Genomic DNA, 20,849 nt, shown 5'->3' with positions numbered 1-20,849 from the left:
GCCAAAGGTCACGAAAATATAAAATCCAGTTTAGCATGACATGCCAAAGGTCATGAAAATATAAAATCCAGTTTAGTGTGACATGCCAAAGGTCACAAAAATATAAACGCTAAAGGAATAACTTGTATTGGTTGTTGGACTGACGGCCAGGTACAAAGCAAACAAATACAAGGTAAATAAGTTACAGAATGAATTACTGTCTTACCTTAACCATAGACTGCTTACAGGGTAGAGAAACCATTGTGCAATTGTGTATTTTGGGTGAACTATCCCTTTAATGTATTTTAATGACTATGTTTCATATTTTGTTAACTTAGTATAATTCCTCATGGCTTCAATGATTTTACATCCTGATGGGCTTTGAGCCAAATATCAGCTGCCCTCTGTCTGAAAACAGCCTGACCGATGCCCAGGTTTAAAGTGGTGCCGAACATTTAGAGAGAGATTACTGTGTACAAGGTTTTATCGTCAAAGTTGCTTAAGTAATGAATGAAAATCCACACTGCTGTAAAGAGGAAGAGAATTCCCTGCAGGATACCGGCGATGGTGACCCTCATCTGACTGTGCAGTCGGGGAGAGGAGAAGGGGCTGCCGATCTCTTTCATGCTCTTCATGTGTCTGTGCAGGTAGCACACCGTGGCACAGCTTGACCCCACCATCACACAGAGGCAAAAAAACACTTGCTGTCGATGAGTCAAGATGGAAATATTTTGGAGAGGCAGCATCAGTGGCGTTGGCTAATGTGGTTGTGTTAATAATCGGCACCTTTTTGGGAGAGACATTAGCAGTGCCATTCGTTGATGTGAAACCTGTGGTATTAGTAGGTCCTTTTCCTGAGGAATAGAATTCTCCTGTAGCCCTCACAGCAAATGGAAAAATAACAAACACCCTGTCGCCAAATAGGCCCCAGTAGATGATGCTTTTGATGTTCCTCTTCACCCAGGTGAAGAGAGCTCGCTGGGCAGGGACGATCTGGGTGTAGTAGAAGGAATTCAGCCATACAGATGTTGACATGCTGGTTGATGCCATGTACAACATTATTAGATAAGAAGCAGAGTAAAGCTCAGAACTGGCAGAGATCATCCACAAGCATTGTGCTGCAATGAGAGAGACCAGGTAGACAGTGGTACAGAATACCATAGATCACAGCAGTAACTTCATGGGCTGTTTGAGTCCCTCTCTGCTGTGCAGTGGACAGAACATGCAGAAAGCAAAAAATGTGTTTGCAAAGATGTTTAATTTGGTGAGTGGTCCGTTGTTTACGTGTAAGGATAGCCTATCTTCCCTCTCAGAGTCTGGTGTTTAAATGCTGGACACCCAAACCCAGCCAGTAGTCGGAGACACCAGGAAAACAAATCTCAAACATCACACAACCAATTTACATTGTACATACCAGTATGTACAGTGGGGCAAAAAAGTATTTAGTCAGACACCAATTGTGCAAGTTCTCCCACTTAAAAAGATGAGAGGCCTGTAATTTTCATCACAGGTACACTTCAACTATGACAGACAAAATGAGAAAAAAAATCCAGAAAATCACATTGTAGGATTTTTTTATGAATTTATTTGCAAATTATGGTGGAAAATAAGTATTTGGTCAGCTACAAACAAGGCTCTCACAGACCTGTAACTTCTTCTTTAAGAGGCTCCTCCTCTTGTTTTGTCTCACCAGGGATGATGGTCGGATTCACGTTTATCGTCGAAGGAATGAGCGTTACACCGAGGCCTGTTCTCTGGAGCGGGATCGATTTGGAGGTGGAGGGTCCATCATGGTCTGGGGCGGTGTGTCAAAGCATCATCAGACTGAGCTTGTTGTCATTGCAGGCAAACTCAGCGCTGCGAGTTACAGGGATGACATCCTCCTCCCTCATGTGGTACCCTTCCTGCAGGCTCATCCTGACATGACCCTCCAGCATGACAATGCCACCAGCCATACTGCTCCTTCTGTGTGTGATATCCTGCAAGACAGGAATGTCAGTGTTCTGCCATGGCCAGCAAAGAGCCCGGATCTCAATCGCATTGGGACCTGTGGCCACACCAGATACTGACTGTTACTTTTGATTTTGACCCCACCTTTGTTCAGGGACACATTATTCCATTTTTGTGGAACTTGTTCAGTTTACGTCTCAGTTGTTGAATCTTGTTATGGTCATACAAATATTTACACATGTTAAGTTCGCTGAAAATAAACGCAGATGACAGTGAGAGGACGTTTCTCTTTTTGCTGAGTTTAGTATTTCCTATGAGCCTTGATGTAGTTCAAACACTCCCTGGCACATGTCGCATGATCTTTCAGTGTCACGCCTTGGTCATTGTATTTTGTGTTTTTGTTATATGTTTGGATAGGCCAGGGTGTGACATGGGTTTATATGTTGTATTTGTATTGGGGTTTGTATTAATTGGGATTGCGGCTGATTAGGGGTGTGTCTAGTTAGGCTTGGTTGCCTGGGGAGATTCTCAATCAGAGTCAGGTGCTTGTCGTTGTCTCTGATTGAGAACCGTATTTAGACAGCCTGACTTTCGCGTTGTATTTTGTGGGTGTTTGTTCCTGTCTTAGTGTTGTAGTCACCAGATAGGCTGTAATAGGTTTCACGTTTCGTTTGTTGTTTTCATATACAGTTATTTCATGTACCGCGATTATTATCATTAAAGTCATGAGTAAGCTACACGCTGCATTTCGGTCTGACTCTCTTCATACAACAGACGAACAACGTTACATTCAGAGACCAGAGTTCAAGCCCTGATTCTAACCTTTCTCCCATTTGACTGTCTCCCCATTTCATTACTGTCTGAATAAAGTTTCAAACCACCTAAAAGAAAACGTGTAAACAAAAATATTTGCATTCTTCAAATTTCATCCTCCAAAAATCTTAAAGTAACAAACTTATCACATTTTGAGTGTTAATTTAATATTCAAAGCATCCGGAATATGCCTGACCTGTGGTTCATGTCAAAATATGTAGAACTGCAGGAAAATAGCTTAAAAACAGTAAAAGATTCATGGGGGAGGACACCCAGACCCCTTGTATAGGGGATGTGCCAGGTGGCTATGAAATTCACATAGCAAATCTCACTCCAAGCTTTCTTCAAATGTTGGCAGCACTGGAGTAAAATACAATAATTTCAAGAATGGAAATACCAATGAACAAGAACACACGTAGCTACCCTGGTAACATTTTATTTCACAGTGTCAAGTACATGGAAAGTGCCTGTTTAGCAAGCTAGGTGGTCGCATGCATCCATAACATTCCCTTTCACAAGTCTTAGCCGGTCTTCAGCAGCTCTGAGCTCTATCAAGTCTGCAGCCAGTATGCTAGCTAGCTCCCAGCTCTATCAAGTCTGCAGCCGGTCTGCTAGCTACTGGAGCTCCCAACTCTATCAAGTCTGCAGCCAGTCTGCTAGCTACTGGAGCTCCCAGCTCTACCAAGTCCAATTTGTAAGTCGCTCTGGATAAGAGCGTCTGCTAAATGACTTAAATGTAAATGTAAGTCTGCAGCCGGTCTGCTAGCTACTGGAGCTCCCAACTCTATCAAGTCTGCAGCCAGTCTGCTAGCTAGCTCCCAGCTCTATCAAGTCTGCAGCTGGTCTGCTAGCTACTGGAGCTCCCAACTCTATCAAGTCTGTAGCCAGTCTGCTAGCTACTGGAGCTCCCAACTCTATCAAGTCTGCAGCCAGTCTGCTAGCTACTGTAGCTCCCAACTCTATCAAGTCTGTAGCCAGTCTGCTAGCTACTGGAGCTCCCAACTCTACCAAGTCTGTAGCCAGTCTGCTAGCTACTGTAGCTCCCAAATCTACCAAGTCTGCAGCCAGTCTGCTAGCTACTGTAGCTCCCAACTCTACCAAGTCTGCAGCCAGTCTGCTAGCTACTGGAGCTCCCAACTCTACCAAGTCTGCAGCCAGTCTGCTAGCTACTGGAGCTCCCAACTCTACCAAGTCTGCAGCCAGTCTGCTAGTTACTGGAGCTCCCAACTCTACCAAGTCTGCAGCCAGTCTGCTAGCTACTGGAGCTCCCAATTCTACCAAGTCTGCAGCCAGTCTGCTAGCTACTGGAGCTCCCAACTCTACCAAGTCTGCAGCCAGTCTGCTAGCTACTGGAGCTACCAACTCTACCAAGTCTGCAGCCAGTCTGCTAGCTACTGGAGCTCCCAACTCTACCAAGTCTGCAGCCAGTCTGCTAGCTACTGGAGCTCCCAACTCTACCAAGTCTGAAGCCAGTCTGCAAGCTACTGGAGCTCCCAACTCTACCAAGTCTGCAGCCAGTCTGCTAGCTACTGGAGCTCCCAACTCTACCAAGACTGCAGCCAGTCTGCTAGCTATTGGAGCTCCCAACTCTACCAAGTCTGCAGCCAGTCTGCTAGCTACTGGAGCTCCCAACTCTACCAAGTCTGCAGCCAGTCTGCTAGCTACTGGAGCTCCCAACTCTACCAAGTCTGCAGCCAGTCTGCTAGCTATTGGAGCTCCCAACTCTACCAAGTCTGCAGCCAGTCTGCTAGCTACTGGAGCTCCCAACTCTACCAAGTCTGCAGCCAGTCTGCTAGCCTCTTAAGGATCATACCATTGGGGCCTAAAATGACATACCCAAATCTAACTGCCTGGAGCGCAGGACCTGAAGCAATGATATGCATATTCTTGATACCATTTGAAAGGAAACACTTTGACGTTTGTGGAAATATGAAATGTAGGAGATTAATGTAGGAGAATATAACACATCAGATCTGGTAAAAGATAATACAAACAAAAAACGCAGAGAAAGGCCATATAATCACATAGGAGTTTTGACACAATTTAGATTTTGGTAACCAGATGGCAGCAGTGTGTATGCAACATTTCAAACTGATTCAGTGAAGCATTATTTTACTACACTATAGTCTGCCAAGAGTTTTTCCAAATGAGACGTTATTTCAGGTGAACTTTTGATTTCACCAAAAGTGCATTGCAGTGGCTAATGATAGCAAAGTTGGTTTCTACAAATAATTTGCCTACTTTAGCACTGTGTAATTTAGATGAAACAGTCATTAGAAACTGTTCAGAATGACTGGGCATCAGTCATCAGTTGGACACAAATATATTTTTTATACCTTTATTTTACTTGGCAAGTAAGTTAAGAACAAATTCTTATTGTCAATGATGGCCTAGGAACAGTGGGTTAACTGCCTGTTCAGGGGCAGAACGACATATTTTGTACCTTTTGTACCTTGTCAGCTCAGGGATTTGAACTTGCAACCTTTCAGTTACTAGTCCAATGCTCTAACTACTAGGCCACCCTCTACACTATGGCTGAAGCCTCTGAAGAAAGTTCATAACAATGTCAACGATGCAACCAAGCAATCCATGAATACCTATTATAGTGTTTTATAATAATAATAATAATAACTGAATCCCTTTATTTAAAGTAAAGAAAGCACATTTAGTGTTTCATAGAGCTTCATAATTAATTATGAAACTATGCTATTAGACACTTTATAATGTCGTCATGGCATAGTGCTTTTTAAGCATTATGCCACCTGTGACAGACCATTTTCTGATTAGTAGGGCTGTAATGCATTATCTGTTTTACAATGTCTCAAGGATGCTATACAAGCAATTATCTTGTATAGTGAGTATTATAAGGCACTATAACTGTATACACTTATAAGGCATTATATGCATCAAAGTGTTACCGAACATTGCATAACATTCCTGCATGTGTAAAATGAGCTAATATGCTGTGGTTGGTGGCAGAGGGACGACATCAACATTTCTGAAAGGCTCTTCAGGTTGATTGCTTTTACGGAGGCATCTATCTTCTAAAACGGAAATAGTCTGTATGCCAGTATGAAAATGGGTTCAAATGTTCCATAACCTGTTTGCATATCAAAAACAGATGGAAATACCAACCAGCTTCCAATTGCTGGCGTGCCTCTGAAGCTAAGCAGGGTTGGGCCAGGTCAATCCAGGGGTGTATTCATTCTGTAGTAAAAAGGCTTCTTAAACAGAAGCAAACGTAATGAAACCAAGCGAGAACTACCTGAATTTGTCCAGTAGAAACTTTTGTTTTGCTCGGTTTGCTTCCATTTGGATCTTAAGCGATAAACTCTTTCCGTAATGAATTTACCCCAGGTAAAATACTTCTGGAAGTGGTGTTGGAGGGCCAGTAGAGGGCACTATTCGAAAATTCTAATGCCCCAGGGCGGTGAATGGGAACCACTGCCCTGGGCTCGGTTTCACCAAAAGCATCTTCAGACTAAGTTCATTTTAGAACAATAGAATCCTATGGTGCTTACGATGAACTTAGCCTTGTGGGAACAACATCCTATTCATAGAAGATGTTGTTCCCACTGTGACGATTAAAATGTATCCAAACAAAAAACTTTAGGTAGAGCGCAGCATTCACGTAAAACTGAAAGATATTTAACCATGACAAGGTCACTGGGAACATGGATGTGTACAAACAGAACAGCTATGCCCTCCGTAAGGCAATCAAACAAGAAAAACGACAGAACACGGACAAAGTGAAGTCGCAATTCAACAGCTCAGACATGAGGCATATGTGGCAGCGACAATCTTGGATTATAAAGGGAAAGCTGGCCATGCCGCCGATGCCTTGCTTCCGGACAAGCTAAACACCTTCTTCGCTAGCTTCAAGGAAAACACAATGCCGCCAATGCAGGCCACCGCCACTTACGATGATTGTGAGCTCTCGTTCTCCGTGGCCGACGTGAGTAAGACATTCAAGCGTGTTAATCCTCGCAAGACTGACAGCTCATAGCATGCGCAGACCAGCTGGCTAGAGTGTTTAATGACATACTCAATCTCTCCCTATCCCAGTTATAGTACCCACTTGCTTCAAGATGTCCACCATTGATTCCTTACCCAAAAAAGCAAAGGTAACAGAACTAAATTACTTCTGTCATCATGAAGTGCTTTGAGAGGCTAGTTAAGGATCACCTCCACCTTACCCGACACCCTAGACCCACAACAATTTGCATGCCTTCCTCCTGGCTACTCCAACCTCGGCCAACAGCAAGCCCCCCCCCCCCCCCGCAGCTACTCGCCCATGCCTCTCCAGGTTCTCCTTTACCCAAATCCAGATAGCAGATGTTCTGAAAGAGCTGCAAAACCTGGACCCGTACAAATCAGCTGGGTCTGGACCCTCTATTTCTGAAACTATCGGCCTCCATTGTCACAACCCCTATTACCAGCCTGTTCAACCTCTCTTTCATATCGTCTGAGATCCCCAAGTATTGGAAACCTGCCGCAGTCATCCCCCTCTTCAAAGGGGGAAACATCCTGGACCCAAACTGTTACAGACCTACAGTATATCCATCCTGCCATGCCTATCTAAGGTCTTCGAAAGCCAAGTCAACAAACAGGTCTCGAATCCCACCGTACCTTCTCCGCTGTGCAATCTGGTTTCCGAGCCGGTCACGGGTGCACCTCAGCCACGCTCAAGGTACTTGTCACGCCTTGGTCTTAGTATTTTGTGTTTTCTTTAATTATTTGTTCAGGCCAGGGTGTGACATGGGTTTATTGTGTTGTCGTATTGGGGTTTTTGTAGGCATTGGGATTGTGGTTGATTAGGGTGTGTCTAGCATAGGCTTGGCTGCCTGAGGCGGTTCTCAATCAGAGAAGGCTGTAATTAAGTTTTTCACGTTCCGTTTGTTGTTTTGTCTTTATTTAGTTATTTCATGTATCGCTATTTTTTACATTAAAGAACATGAGTAACCACCACGCTGCATTTTGGTCCGACTCTCCTTCAACAAACGAACGCCGTTACAGAATCACCCACCACACCCGGACTGAGCGGCGTGGTAACAGGCAGCGGCAGCAGGAGCAGCGAAGGGAGGACGTTATGGACAGCAGAAGTATGGAGTATACGACGTGGGAGGAAATAGACAGGTGGGCGGTCGACCCAGTGAGAGTGCCGGAGCCCGCCTGGGATTCGCTGGAGCAGTGCGAAGAGGGCTATAGGAGAATGGAGTTGGAGAGACAATCACGACGGCGCAGAAGAAAGCCCGTGAGTCAGCCCCAAAAATGTATTGGGGGCTCAGGGAGAGAGTGGCAGAGTCAGGAGATAGACCTGAGCCAACTCTCCTTGTAAATCGTGAGGAGCCAAGGAGGAGACCAGAACCAGAGCGGGTGTTAGAGGTGAGTGAAGCAGAGACTGTGAAGGAGTTAATGGGGAAAGTGGAGGAGAGAGTAATGAGGGAGTTGCTAGCTTGGTGCTTTAGGTACAAGATTCGTCCGACGGAGCGTGTCGGGATTTGATGGCACCTGGGTCAGCTCCATACTCGTCCTGAGGTGCGTGTTAGTCGGCTGGTGAAAATTGTGCCAGCCTCACGCACTAGGCCTCCTGTGTACCTATCTAGCCTCGCACGTCCTGTGCCAGCCCTGCTCTCAGGCTCTCCAGTACACCTTCACGGTCCGGTCCATCCTGTGCCACCTTCACACACCAGTCCTCCGGTGGCAGCTCCCCGCACCAGGCTTCCTGTGCGTGTTCTCGATCCAGTACCACCAGTTCCAGCACCACGCACCAGGCCTTCAGTGCGCCTCGCCTGTTCAGCACAGCCAGAGCCATCCTTCTCTCCTGCACTGTCGGAGCCTCCCGCCTGTTCAGCGCAGCCAGCGCTTTCCTCCTCTACAGCGCTGCTGGAGTCTCCCGCCTGTTTAGCACAGCCAGAGCCTTTCTCCTCTACAGCGCTGCCGGAGCCTCCTGCCTGTTCGGAGCAGCCTGAGCTGCCAGACTGCATGGAGCAGCCAGAGCTGTCAGTCTGCATGGAGCAGCCAGAGCCAGAACTGTCAGTCTGCATGGAGCAGCCAGAGCTGCCAATCTGCATGGAGCAGCCAGAGCTGTCAGTCTACATGGAGCAGCCTGAGCTGTCAATCTGCATGGAGCAGCCAGAGCTGCCAGTCTACATGGAGCAGCCAGAGCTGTCAGTCTGCACAAAGCTGTCAATCTGCATGGAGCAGCCAGAGCTGCCAATCTGCATGGAGCAGCCAGAGCTGCCAGTCTACATGGAGCAGCCAGAGCTGTCAGTCTTCATGGAGCAGCCAGAGCAGCTAGATCCGCCAGTCTGCCATGATCTTCCAGATCTGCCAGTCAACCAGATTCTTCCAGATCCGCCAGCCAGCCAGGATCTGCCGGAGCCAACTACCTGCCTGAGCTTCATCTCAGTACTGGGCTTCCTCTCAGTACTGGGCTTCCTCTCAGTACTGGGCTTCCTCTCAGTACTGGGCTTCCCCTCAGTACCGGGCTTCCCCTCAGTCCCGAGCTTCCCCTCAGTCCCGAGCTTCCCCTCAGTCCCGAGCTGCCTCAGTCCCGAGCTGCCCCTCCGTCCCGAGCTGCCCCTCAGTCCCGAGCTGCCCCTCAGTCGCGAGCTGCCCCTCAGTCCAGTGGGGTTCTGGGTGAGGACTATTAGGCCATGGTCGGCGGAGAGGGTGGATTATCCCAGGACACGAAGGGGAGGAACTATGACATTAATAGAGTGGGGTCCACGTCCCGAGCCAGAGCCGACACCATGGACAGACGCCCACCCGAACCCTCCCTATGGTTTTGAGGTGCGTCCGGGAGTCCGCACCTTGGGGGGGGGGGGGGTTCTGTCGCACCTTGGTCTTAGTATTTTGTGTTTTCTTTAATTATTTGTTCAGGCCAGGGTGTGACCTGGGTTTATTGTGTTGTCGTATTGGTTTTTTTGTAGGCATTGGGATTGTGGTTGATTAGGGGTGTGTCTAGCATAGGCTTGGCTGCCTGAGGCGGTTCTCAATCAGAGTCAGGTGATTCTAGTTGTCTCTGATTGGGAACCATATTTAGGTAGCCTGGGTTTCACTGTGTATTTTGTGGGTGATTGTTCCTGTCTCTGTGTAGTGTTCACCAGATAGGCTGTAATTAGGTTTTCACGTTCCGTTTGTTGTTTTGTCTTTATTTAGTTATTTCATGTATCGCTATTTTTTACATTAAAGAACATGAGTAACCACCACTCTGCATTTTGGTCCGACTCTCCTTCAACAAACGAACGCCGTTACAGTACTAAACGATTTCATAACCGCCATCGATAAAAGACAGTACTGTGCAGCCGTCTTCATCGACCTTGCCAAGGCTTTCGACTCTGTCAATCACCATATTCTTATTGGCAGACTCAGTAGCCTCGGTTTTTCGGATGACTGCCTTGCCTGGTTCACCAACTACTTTGCAGAGTTCAGTGTGTCAAATCGGAGAGCATGCTGTCCGGTCCTCTGGCAGTCTCTATGGGGGTGCCACAGGGTTCAAATCTTGGGCCGACTCTTTTCTCTGTATATATCAATGATGTTGCTCTTGCTGCGGTCGATTCCCTGATCCACCTTTACGCAGACGACACCATTCTGTATACTTCCGGCCCGTCCTTGGACACTGTGCTATCTAACCTCCAAACGAGCTTCAATGCCATACAACACTCCTTCCGTGGCCTCCAACTGCTCTTAAACGCTAGTAAAACCAAATGCATGCTTTTCAACTGTTCGCTGCCTGCATCCGCACGCCCGACTAGCATCACCACCCTGGATGGTCCCGACCTAGAATATGTGGACATCTATAAGTACCTAGGTGTCTGGCTAGACTGTAAACTCTCCTTCCAGACTCATATCAAACATCTCCAATCTAAAATCAAATCTAGAGTCGGCTTTATATCCCGCAACAAAGCCTCCTTCACTCACGCCGCCAAACTTACCCTAGTAAAACTAACTATCCTACCGATCCTCGACTTCGGCGATGTCATCTACAAAATCGCTTCCAATACTCTACTCAGCAAACTGGATGCAGTTTATCACAGTGCCATCTGTTTTGTTACTAAATCAACTTACACCACCCACCACTGCGACCTGTATGCTCTAGTCGGCTGGCCCCCGCTACATATTCATCGCCAGACCCACTGGCTCCAGGTCATCTACAAGTCCATGCTAGGTAAAGCTCTGCCTTATCTCAGTTCACTGGTCACGATGGCAACACCCACCCGTAGCACGCACTCCAGCAGGTGTATCTCACTGATCATCCCTAAAGCCAAGACTTCATTTGGCCGCCTTTCGTTACGGTTCTCTGCTGCCTGTGACTGGAACGAATTGCAAAAATCGCTGAAGTTGGAGACTTTTATCTCCCTCACCAACTTCAAACATCTGCTATCTGAGCAGCTAACCGATCGCTGCAGCTGTACATAGTCTATCGGTAAATAGCCCACCCAATTTTACCTACCTCATCCCCATACTGTTTATATTTATTTACTTTTCTGCTCTTTTGCACACCAATATCTCTACCTGTACATGACCACCTGATAATTTATCAATCCTGTGTTAATCTGCAAAATTTTAATTATCCGCCTACCTCCTCATGCCTTTTGCACACAATGTATATAGACTCTCTTTTTTTCCACTGTGTTATTGACTTGTTAATTGTTTACTCCATGTGTAACTCTGTGTTGTCTGTTCACACTGCTATGCTTTATCTTGGCCAGGTCGCAGTTGCAAATGAGAACTTGTTCTCAACTAGCCTACCTGGTTAAATAAAGGTGAAATAAAAATAATTTAAAAAATACAGCCCGAAAACAGATCCACAGATGACCCAATCGCCTTCGCACTGTACACTGCCCTATCTCATTTGGAATAGAGGAATACCTATGGAAGAACGCTGTTCATCGACTACAGCTCAGCCTTCAACCCCATAGTGCCCTCCAAGCTCATGACTAAATTTGGGGCCCTGGGTCTGAGCCCTGCCCTACGCAACTGGATCCTGTACCTCCTTCCGGGCCGACTCCAGGTGGTGAAGGTAGGCAACAACACCGCAAGGGTGTGTGCTCAGCCCCCTCCTGAACTCTCTGTTCACCCATGACTTTGTGGCCATGCACATCTCCAACTCAATCACGAAGTTTACAGACGACACATTAGTGGTAGGCCTGATTACCAAGAACAACGAGAGCCCACAAGGAGGAGGTGAGGGCCCTAGTGGAGTGGTGCCAGTAAAATAACCTCTCCCTCAACGTCAAAAAAAAGCAGAAACAACAGAGAGAGCACACCCCCATCCACATTGACGGGGGGCGCAGTGGAGAGGGTGAAAAGCTACAAGTTCCTTGGCATGTATATTACTGACAACCTGAAATGATCCATCCACACAGACAGTGTGCTGCCTCCTCAACCTCATGAAGCTGAATAAATTTGGCTTGGCCCCTAAGACTGTCACAAACCTCTACAAATGCTCCATTGAGAGCATCCTGTCGGGCTGTATCACCGCAGGGCTCTCCAGAGGGTTGTGCGATCAGCCCAACACATCACCAGGGGCACACTGTCTGCCCTCCAGGACATCTACAGCACCCAGTGTCAAGGACCTCATCCACCCGAGCCATGGCCTGTTCACCCCACTACCATCTAGAGGGCGGAAACAGTACAGGTGCATCAAAGTTGGGAACGAGAGACTGAAAAACTGCTTCTATGTCCAGGGCATCAGACTGTTAAATAGTCAACACTAGCCAGCCTCCGCCCAGTACCCTGCCCTGAACTTACTCACTGTTACTAGGCGATTACCACTCTGTACTCTACCTGCACCTTAAAGACTGCTTCCCTATGTAGATAGTCACTTTAATAATGTTTACATACAGTTTTACCCACTTCATATGTATACACTGTATTCTAACCAAGGCTCATCCTACATAATTACTGCTGTACACACCTTTTATGTTCGTATACTGTCCATACTGTCTATACACACCATCATATACATATAATGTATACACTGAGTGTACGACACATTAAGAACACCTTTATAATATTGAGTTGAAATATTGTCCCTCAATTCGTTGGGGCATGGGATCTACAAGGTGTCGAAAGCGTTCCACAGGGATGCTGGCCCAAGTTGACTCCAAGGCTTCCCACAGCTGCATTGTTAGGTGTTGTTAGGCCCAAGACGAAGTCTGTGACAACTGGAGATCAACTTTTAATATTGAAACAACGTTGTCAGAAAGACAGACAAGGTTTATACAAATCTTCACTGTTGAAAACTAAATGTTAGTCTAAAAGAAATGTGAGATAATGTCTAGATGATTTTTATAGTGGAGATCAAGTTGATAAATTGCTTGGCTGGGCTGATGAGACAGTGGATTGCATAGTCAGATGGAACAGAGTAAATAGGTGTCATAGATTTAGCCGGTGGTAACTTGTGGAATAGACAACAGTTGTAATGAGGTTTTAACCAATCAGCATCCAGGATTAGACCCATCCGTTGTATAATTCTTGATTCACACTGGAAACTGTTGCGTGAAAAACCCACCAGCATTGCAGTTCTTGACAAAAAACGGTGTGTCTGGCACCTACTACCATACCCTGTTCAAAGGCACTTAAAAAGTTAGTCTTGCCCATTCACCCTCTGAATAGCACAAATAGACAATCTATGTCTCAATTCTCTCAAGGCTGAAAAATCCTTCTTTAACCTGTCTCCTCCCCTTCATCTATACTGATTGAAGTGGATTTAACAAGTGACATCAATAAGGGATCATAGCTTTCACCTGGATTCACCTGGTCAGCAGGTGTTCTTAATGTTTTGTCCAATCTGTATACATTTATATTCTCGACTGACCCGTTCTGACATCTCTTTCTTTACATTTTTGGGGAATTTGTGTGTATTGTTAGGTTTACTGCACGGTTGGAGCTAGAAACATAATATTTTTGCTGCGCTTCCAATAACATCTACAAAATATGTGTACGTGGCAAAGCATTTACGAATTGCTTTTACAATCTGAGTTAAGTTGAATCCACCTCTACCACTAATGGGAGGATAAATTATGCTAATGATGCAGGTGACTTATGCAATAGTCACTTATTTGTGTTGACGTTACACCTCAATCATTTGCATGTATCTACAATGTAAATAGGTTACGCTACATTTGAGTTTGTTTTCCTGATGTCTCAGACACCAGACTGGGATTGGGTGTCCAGCATTTGAACACCAGACACTGAAAGAGAAGATAGGCTATCCCTGCAAAGAAAATCCTCTTCAAAAATGACACGTATCATGATGGACAACTTGTCATTCACAGTAGTCAATGGACCGCTCACCTTTCTCAACATCTTTGCAAACATATTTTTCATCTTCTGCATGCTCTGTCCACCGCGTGGCAGAGAGGGACTCAAACAGCCCATGAAGTTACTGCTGGGATCTATGGTATTCTGTACCACTTCCTATCTGGTCTCTCTCATTGCAGCACAATGCTTGTGGATGGTCTCTGCCAGTTCTGAGATTTACTCTGCTTCTTATCTAATAATGTTGTACATGGCATCCACCAGCATGTCAACATCTGTATGGCTGAATTTCTTCTACTACACCCAGATCGTCCCTGCCCAGCGAGCTCTCTTCACCTGGGTGAAGAGGAACATCAAAAGCATCGTCTACTGGGGCCTATTTGGAGACAGGATGTTCTTTATGTTTCAATTTGCGGTGAGGGCTACAGGAGTATTTTATTCCTCAGGAGAGGGGCCTGCTAATAGAACAGGTTTCACATCAACGAATGGCACTGCTAATGTCTCTCCCAAAAAGGTGCCGATAAATAACACAACCACATTAGCCAACGCCACTGATGCTGCCTCTCCAACAGTCCTGCTTCACACACTGACAGCAAGTCAGTCTTTGAAAATTATCTATGTGCTTTTTGGCCTCTGTGTGATGGTGGGGTCAAGCTGTGCCACGGTGTGCTACCTGCACAGACACATGAAGAGCATGAAAGAGATCGGCAGCCCCTTCTCCTCTCCCCGACTGCACAGTCAGATGAGGGTCACCATCGCCGGTATCCTGCAGGGAATTCTCTTTCTCTTTACCGCACTGTGGATTTTCATTCATTACTCAAGCAAGGTTTTTTCCTCTACATCCTTTGACGATAATATCTTGTACACAGTAATCTCTCTCTACAAGTTCGGCACCACTTTAAACCTGGGCATCGGTCAGGCTGTTTTCAGGCAGAGGGCAGCTGATATTTGTCTCAAAGCCAAACAGGCACTGAAGCTGTGACCTGAGATGATGCGACAATAAGTAAATATAAGTGCTTTAGTAATACCAAATTAATGTTTGTCATTTTATTAACATTTGACATGTCATGCTAAACTCAATTGTGAGATACAGGACCAGATTAACCATCTCAGGTTCTCTGGCAGGAATGTGAATTTTTGTAATGCCGTTTTAGAACTGGATATTGATTTAATGTGGCCTTGTGAAACCACAATGTAATGTATTGTGAAATGTGTTGTAAAATGTATTTTAATGTTTAGAAATTGTATTATAATGTATATTACTGTCTTAATGTTTGCTGGCAGCAGCTAATGGGGATCCAAAAAAATAAATACAATCCTCTTTAGTGATGTTTAACTCCCAGACAGTCAATCCTCTTTAGTGATGTTTAACTCCCACTGATTACCATGTTTAACTCCCACTGTTACCATGATATACACAACCAATCCTCTTTAGTGATGTTTAACTCCCACTGTTACCATGATATACACAACCAATCCTCTTTAGTGATGTTTAACTCCCACTGTTACCATGATATACACAACCAATCCTCTTTAGTGATGTTTAACTCCCACTGTTACCATGATATACACAACCAACTTTAGTGATGTTTAACTCCCACCAATCCTCTTTAGTGATGTTTAACCACTGTTACCATGATATACACAACCAATCCTCTTTAGTGATGTTTAACTCCCACTGTTACCATGATATACACAACCAATCCTCTTTAGTGATGTTTAACTCCCACTGTTACCATGATATACACCATGATATACACAACCAACACAATCCTCTTTAGTGATGTTTAACTCCCACTGTTACCATGATATACACAACCAATCCTCTTTAGTGATGTTTAACTCCCACTGTTACCATGATATACACAACCAATCCTCTTTAGTGATGTTTAACTCCCACTGTTACCATGATATACACAACCAATCCTCTTTAGTGATGTTTAACTCCCACTGTTACCATGATATACCAATCCTCTTTAGTGATGTTTAACTCCCACTGTTACCATGATATACACAACCAATCCTCTTTAGTGATGTTTAACTCCCTTTAGTGATGTTTAACTGTTACCATGATATACACAACCAATCCTCTTTAGTGATGTTTAACTCCCACTGTTACCATGATATACACAACCAATCCTCTTTAGTGATGTTTAACTCCCACTGTTACCATGATATACACAACCAATCCTCTTTAGTGATGATATACACAACCAATCCTCTTTAGTGATGTTTAACTCCCACTGTTACCATGATATCAACAACTTTAGTGATAAACACTCCCACTGTTACCATGATATACACAACCAATCCTCTTTACATGATGTGTTACCATGATATACACAACCAACCCACTGTTACCATGATATACACAACCAAAAAGTTTGAACTTTGTTAAATTCAACACTTTAAACATGGATACTCTTTAATGATGTTGGATATACACAACCAATCCTCTTTAGTGATGTTTAATCTGTTACCATGATATACACAACCAATCCTCTTTAGTGAAAAGTTTTGAATGAACGTTAAATTCAACACTTTAACTCTCCACTGAAAAAGTTTTGAATTTAAAAGTGTCAGTCATTCAAACAAGAACATTGTAACTTATGTTTAAAGTGTAAGGCTCCCAGGGATTGTTGGAACATTTGAATATGTTTTAGTATCATCGTCCAATTGAATTATGCTATGTGATGTACAGTAAGACCATAGTGCTTGCTTACGGAGCAGCAATAGGAAGTGCCCTTTCCTACCTTCAGGCTATGCTCAAACCCTACACCCCAACCCGAGCACTCCGTTCTGCCACAGCTGTTCTGTTGGCCTTCCCACTCCTATGGGAGGGGAGCCACCACTCAGCCCAGTCCAGGCTCTTCTTTGTCCTGGCACCCCAATGGTGGAACCAGCTTCCCCCTGAATCTAGGACAGCAGAGTCCCTGCCCATCTTCCAAAAGTGTATGAAACCCTCTTCAAAGACTATCTTAAATACCCCCTCCCCCTCCCCATCCATCCTTCTAGCTATGACTTTGCTGATAGCTACTTTATTGAGGAAAAGTGTACTTACTATGCCAGTGATTTGTGGTTGTCCCACCTAACTATCTGAAGATGAATGCACTGACTGTGATATGTGGTTGTCCCACCTAGCTATCTTAAGATGAATGCACTAACTGTGATATGTGGTTGTCCCACCTAGCTATCTTAAGATGAATGCACTAACTGTGATATGTGGTTGTCCCACCTAGCTATCTGAAGATGAATGCACTAACTGTGATATGTGGTTGTCCCACCTAGCTATCTGAAGATGAATGCACTAACTGTGATATGTGGTTGTCTCACCTAGCTATCTGAAGATGAATGCACTAACTCTGATATGTGGTTGTCCCACCTAGCTATCTGAAGATGAATGCACTAACTGTGATATGTGGTTGTCCCACCTAGCTATCTGAAGATGAATGCACTAACTGTGATATGTGGTTGTCCCACCTAGCTATCTTAAGATGAATGCACTAACTGTGATATGTGGTTGTCCCACCTAGCTATCTGAAGATGAATGCACTAACTGTGATATGTGGTTGTCCCACCTAGCTATCTTAAGATGAATGCACTAACTGTGATATGTGGTTGTCCCACCTAGCTATCTGAAGATGAATGCACTAACTGTGATATGTGGTTGTCCCACCTAGCTGTCTGAGATTAATGCACTAACTGTGATATGTGGTTGTCCCACCTAGCTATCTTAAGATGAATGCACTAACTGTGATATGTGGTTGTCCCACCTAGCTATCTGAAGATGAATGCACTAACTGTGATATGTGGTTGTCCCACCTAGCTATCTTAAGATGAATGCACTAACTGTGATATGTGGTTGTCCCACCTAGCTATCTGAAGATGAATGCACTAACTGTGATATGTGGTTGTCCCACCTAGCTATCTTAAGATGAATGCACTAACTGTGATATGTGGTTGTCCCACCTAGCTGTCTGAGATGAATGCACTAACTGTGATATGTGGTTGTCCCACCTAGCTATCTGAAGATGAATGCATTAACTGTAAGTCACTCTGGATAAGAGTGTCTGCTAAATGACTTAAAATGAAATGTAAACAATTCTAATTGCTCCTCTTAAGTATAAATGTGCTTAGAAGGAAGTCTCCATCAGACTAAAGTCAAAATACGGGCAACATACTAGATATTTATTTAATTTGCACACAAAGTCACACATTTTCACAAGTAAATACATTATCTAGTCATATTTATAAAAAATTGCACACAAGAAAAAGTTCAAAACAATATGATGAAGATTTAAAAGATAGAATTTAACTTATTTTTGTTGAAGTAAAATATCTGTGCTCATAGGTCTAACTGAAGAACTTTAATAATGGAACAGAAATGGGCATGTAGACATGGTCAAATGTACCACAACCTGTTTGCATCTCAGACAGATGGTAAACAAAGGGAACAAACAGAAACCACAAGATGGAAGAAAGAAACTCAAACCCTATGACTCATCTTGAGTGCAAGAGAAGGCAGTTTATCTATGAGTATGAGTTTGGGATTTTTCATTGGTGTTTCTATGGTCCTGCCTTCACTGTGTATTTACTTGGTCCTGTCATGCAGGACTCCCCTGCCTAAATAAAAGGTTAAATAAATAAAAAAAAGATTATTAATTAAAGTTCCAATTCAGCCATCTTCTATTTCAATATCAAATCATTTCTGGGTAATAATTAAGTACCTTAATATGATTGTTTTCAATGAAAATTGTACAAAAGAAGCAAAAATAGATTCTTAGTAAAGAGTTTTCACTCTGACATTTTCAATTGGACTATCTGGGAGTGGTCTGAGTGGAGAGGGGGATCTTAAAACTAGCTGTTACACATAAGGAGGGGGAGGAAAGAATCAGTGGCAGCTAGTAGGCGGCGACGACGACCGCCGAGCGCCACCCAAACGTGAAGGGGAGCCACCTTTGGTCAGAGTCGTGACAGAACTTTTATTCTTATTGGAGTATTAAGTAATTTACTTAATACAGGCAGGCCAAAACTCCAGGCAGACCAAAACTCCATCGCAACAAAAAAGTCTGAAATTTAAGGCGGTATTTTCGAACAGTTTTTATGCTAAAAGGGCATTATCATTATTTTTACAATATTATTCCAACCTCAAAGTGTGGAAATATTATAAAACACTGATAAATCTAGTTTTTGACTTCACTAGGCCTTTAAATTATACATCATGGGCTGGTTTCATAGAGCCCGGTTGAATCAAAATCCAAGTGTTTTAAAATGGAATTTAATTGACTCATATACCTGTTATGGTGTTACAATAATCCTGTGATGGTGGAACCGGCCCTTTGCCTCAAAGTCCAGTTTAGCATGACATGCCAAAGGTCGCGAAAATATAAAATCCAGTTTAGCATGACATGCCAAAGGTCACGAAAATATAAAATCCAGTTTAGCATGACATGGCAAAGGTCGTGAAAATAAAAAATCCAGTTTAGCATGACATGCCAAAGGTCACGAAAATATGAAATCCAGTTTAGCATGACATGCCAAAGGTCACAAAAATATAAAATCCAGTTTAGCATGTCATGCCAAAGGTCGTGAAAATAAAAAAATCCAGTTTTGCATGACATGCCAAAGGTCACGAAAATATAAAATCCAGTTTAGCATGTCATGCCAAAGGTCGTGAAAATAAAAAATCCAGTTTAGCATGACATGCCAAAGGTCACGAAAATATGAAATCCAGTTTAGCATGTCATGCCAAAGGTCGTGAAAATAAAAAATCCAGTTTAGCATGACATGCCAAAGGTCACGAAAATATGAAATCCAGTTTAGCATGACATGCCAAAGGTCACGAAAATATAAAATCCAGTTTAGCATGACATGCCAAAGGTCACGAAAATATAAAATCCAGTTTAGCATGACATGCCAAAGGTCACGAAAATATAAACGTTAAAGGAATAACTTGTATTGGTTGTTAGACTGATGGCCAGGTAAAAACAAACAAATACAAGGTAAATAAGTTACAGAATGAATTACTGTCTTACCTTAACCATAGACTGCTTACAGGGTAGAGAAACCATTGTGCAATTATGTATTTTGGGTGAACTATCCCTTTAATGTATTTTAATGACTATGTTTCATATTTTGTTCACTTAGTATCATCCTCATGGCTTCAATGATTTTACAGCCTGATGGGCTTTGAGCCAAATATCAGCTGTCCTCTGTCGGAAAAAACAACCTGACCGATGCCCAGGTTTAAAGTGGTGCCGAACTTGTAGAGAGAGATTACTGTGTACAAGGTTTTATCGTCAAAGTTGCTTAAGTAATGAATGAAAATCCACACTGCTCTAAAGAAGAAGAGAATTCCCTGCAGGATACCGGCGATGGTGACCCTCATCTGACTGTGCAGTCGGGGAGAGGAGAAGGGGCTACCGGTCTCTTTCATGCTCTTCATGTGTCTGTGCAGGTAGCACACCGTGGCACAGCTTGACCCCACCATCACACAGAGGCAAAAAAAACACTTGCTGTCGATGAGTCAAGATGGAAATATTTTGGAGAGGCAGCATCAGTGGCGTTGGCTAATGTGGTTGTGTTATTAAGCAGCACCTTTTTGGGAGAGACATTAGCAGTGCCATTCGTTGATGTGAAACCTGTGCTATTAGAAGGCCCCTCTCCTGAGGAATAAAATACTCCTGTAGCCCTCACAGCAAATTGAAACATAAAGAACATCCTGTCTCCAAATAGGCCCCAGTAGACGATGCTTTTGATGTTCCTCTTCACCCAGGTGAAGAGAGCTCGCTGGGCAGGGACGATCTGGGTGTAGTAGAAGAAATTCAGCCATACAG

General features: G+C 44.1%; 1 pseudogene; it reads right to left on the bottom strand.

Annotated features, from left to right (window-relative positions):
- Positions 1-347: 347 nt before the first annotated feature.
- On the bottom strand, positions 348-20,503 carry LOC124018946 (annotated as a pseudogene).
- Between the last annotated feature and the right edge of the window lie 346 nt (positions 20,504-20,849).

This window comes from Oncorhynchus gorbuscha, unplaced genomic scaffold (assembly GCF_021184085.1).
Source record: "Oncorhynchus gorbuscha isolate QuinsamMale2020 ecotype Even-year unplaced genomic scaffold, OgorEven_v1.0 Un_scaffold_591, whole genome shotgun sequence".
Lineage (NCBI taxonomy): Eukaryota > Metazoa > Chordata > Actinopteri > Salmoniformes > Salmonidae > Oncorhynchus > Oncorhynchus gorbuscha.
Note: the sequence above shows the minus strand (reverse complement) of the source record. Positions and strands in the feature narration are given on the sequence as shown.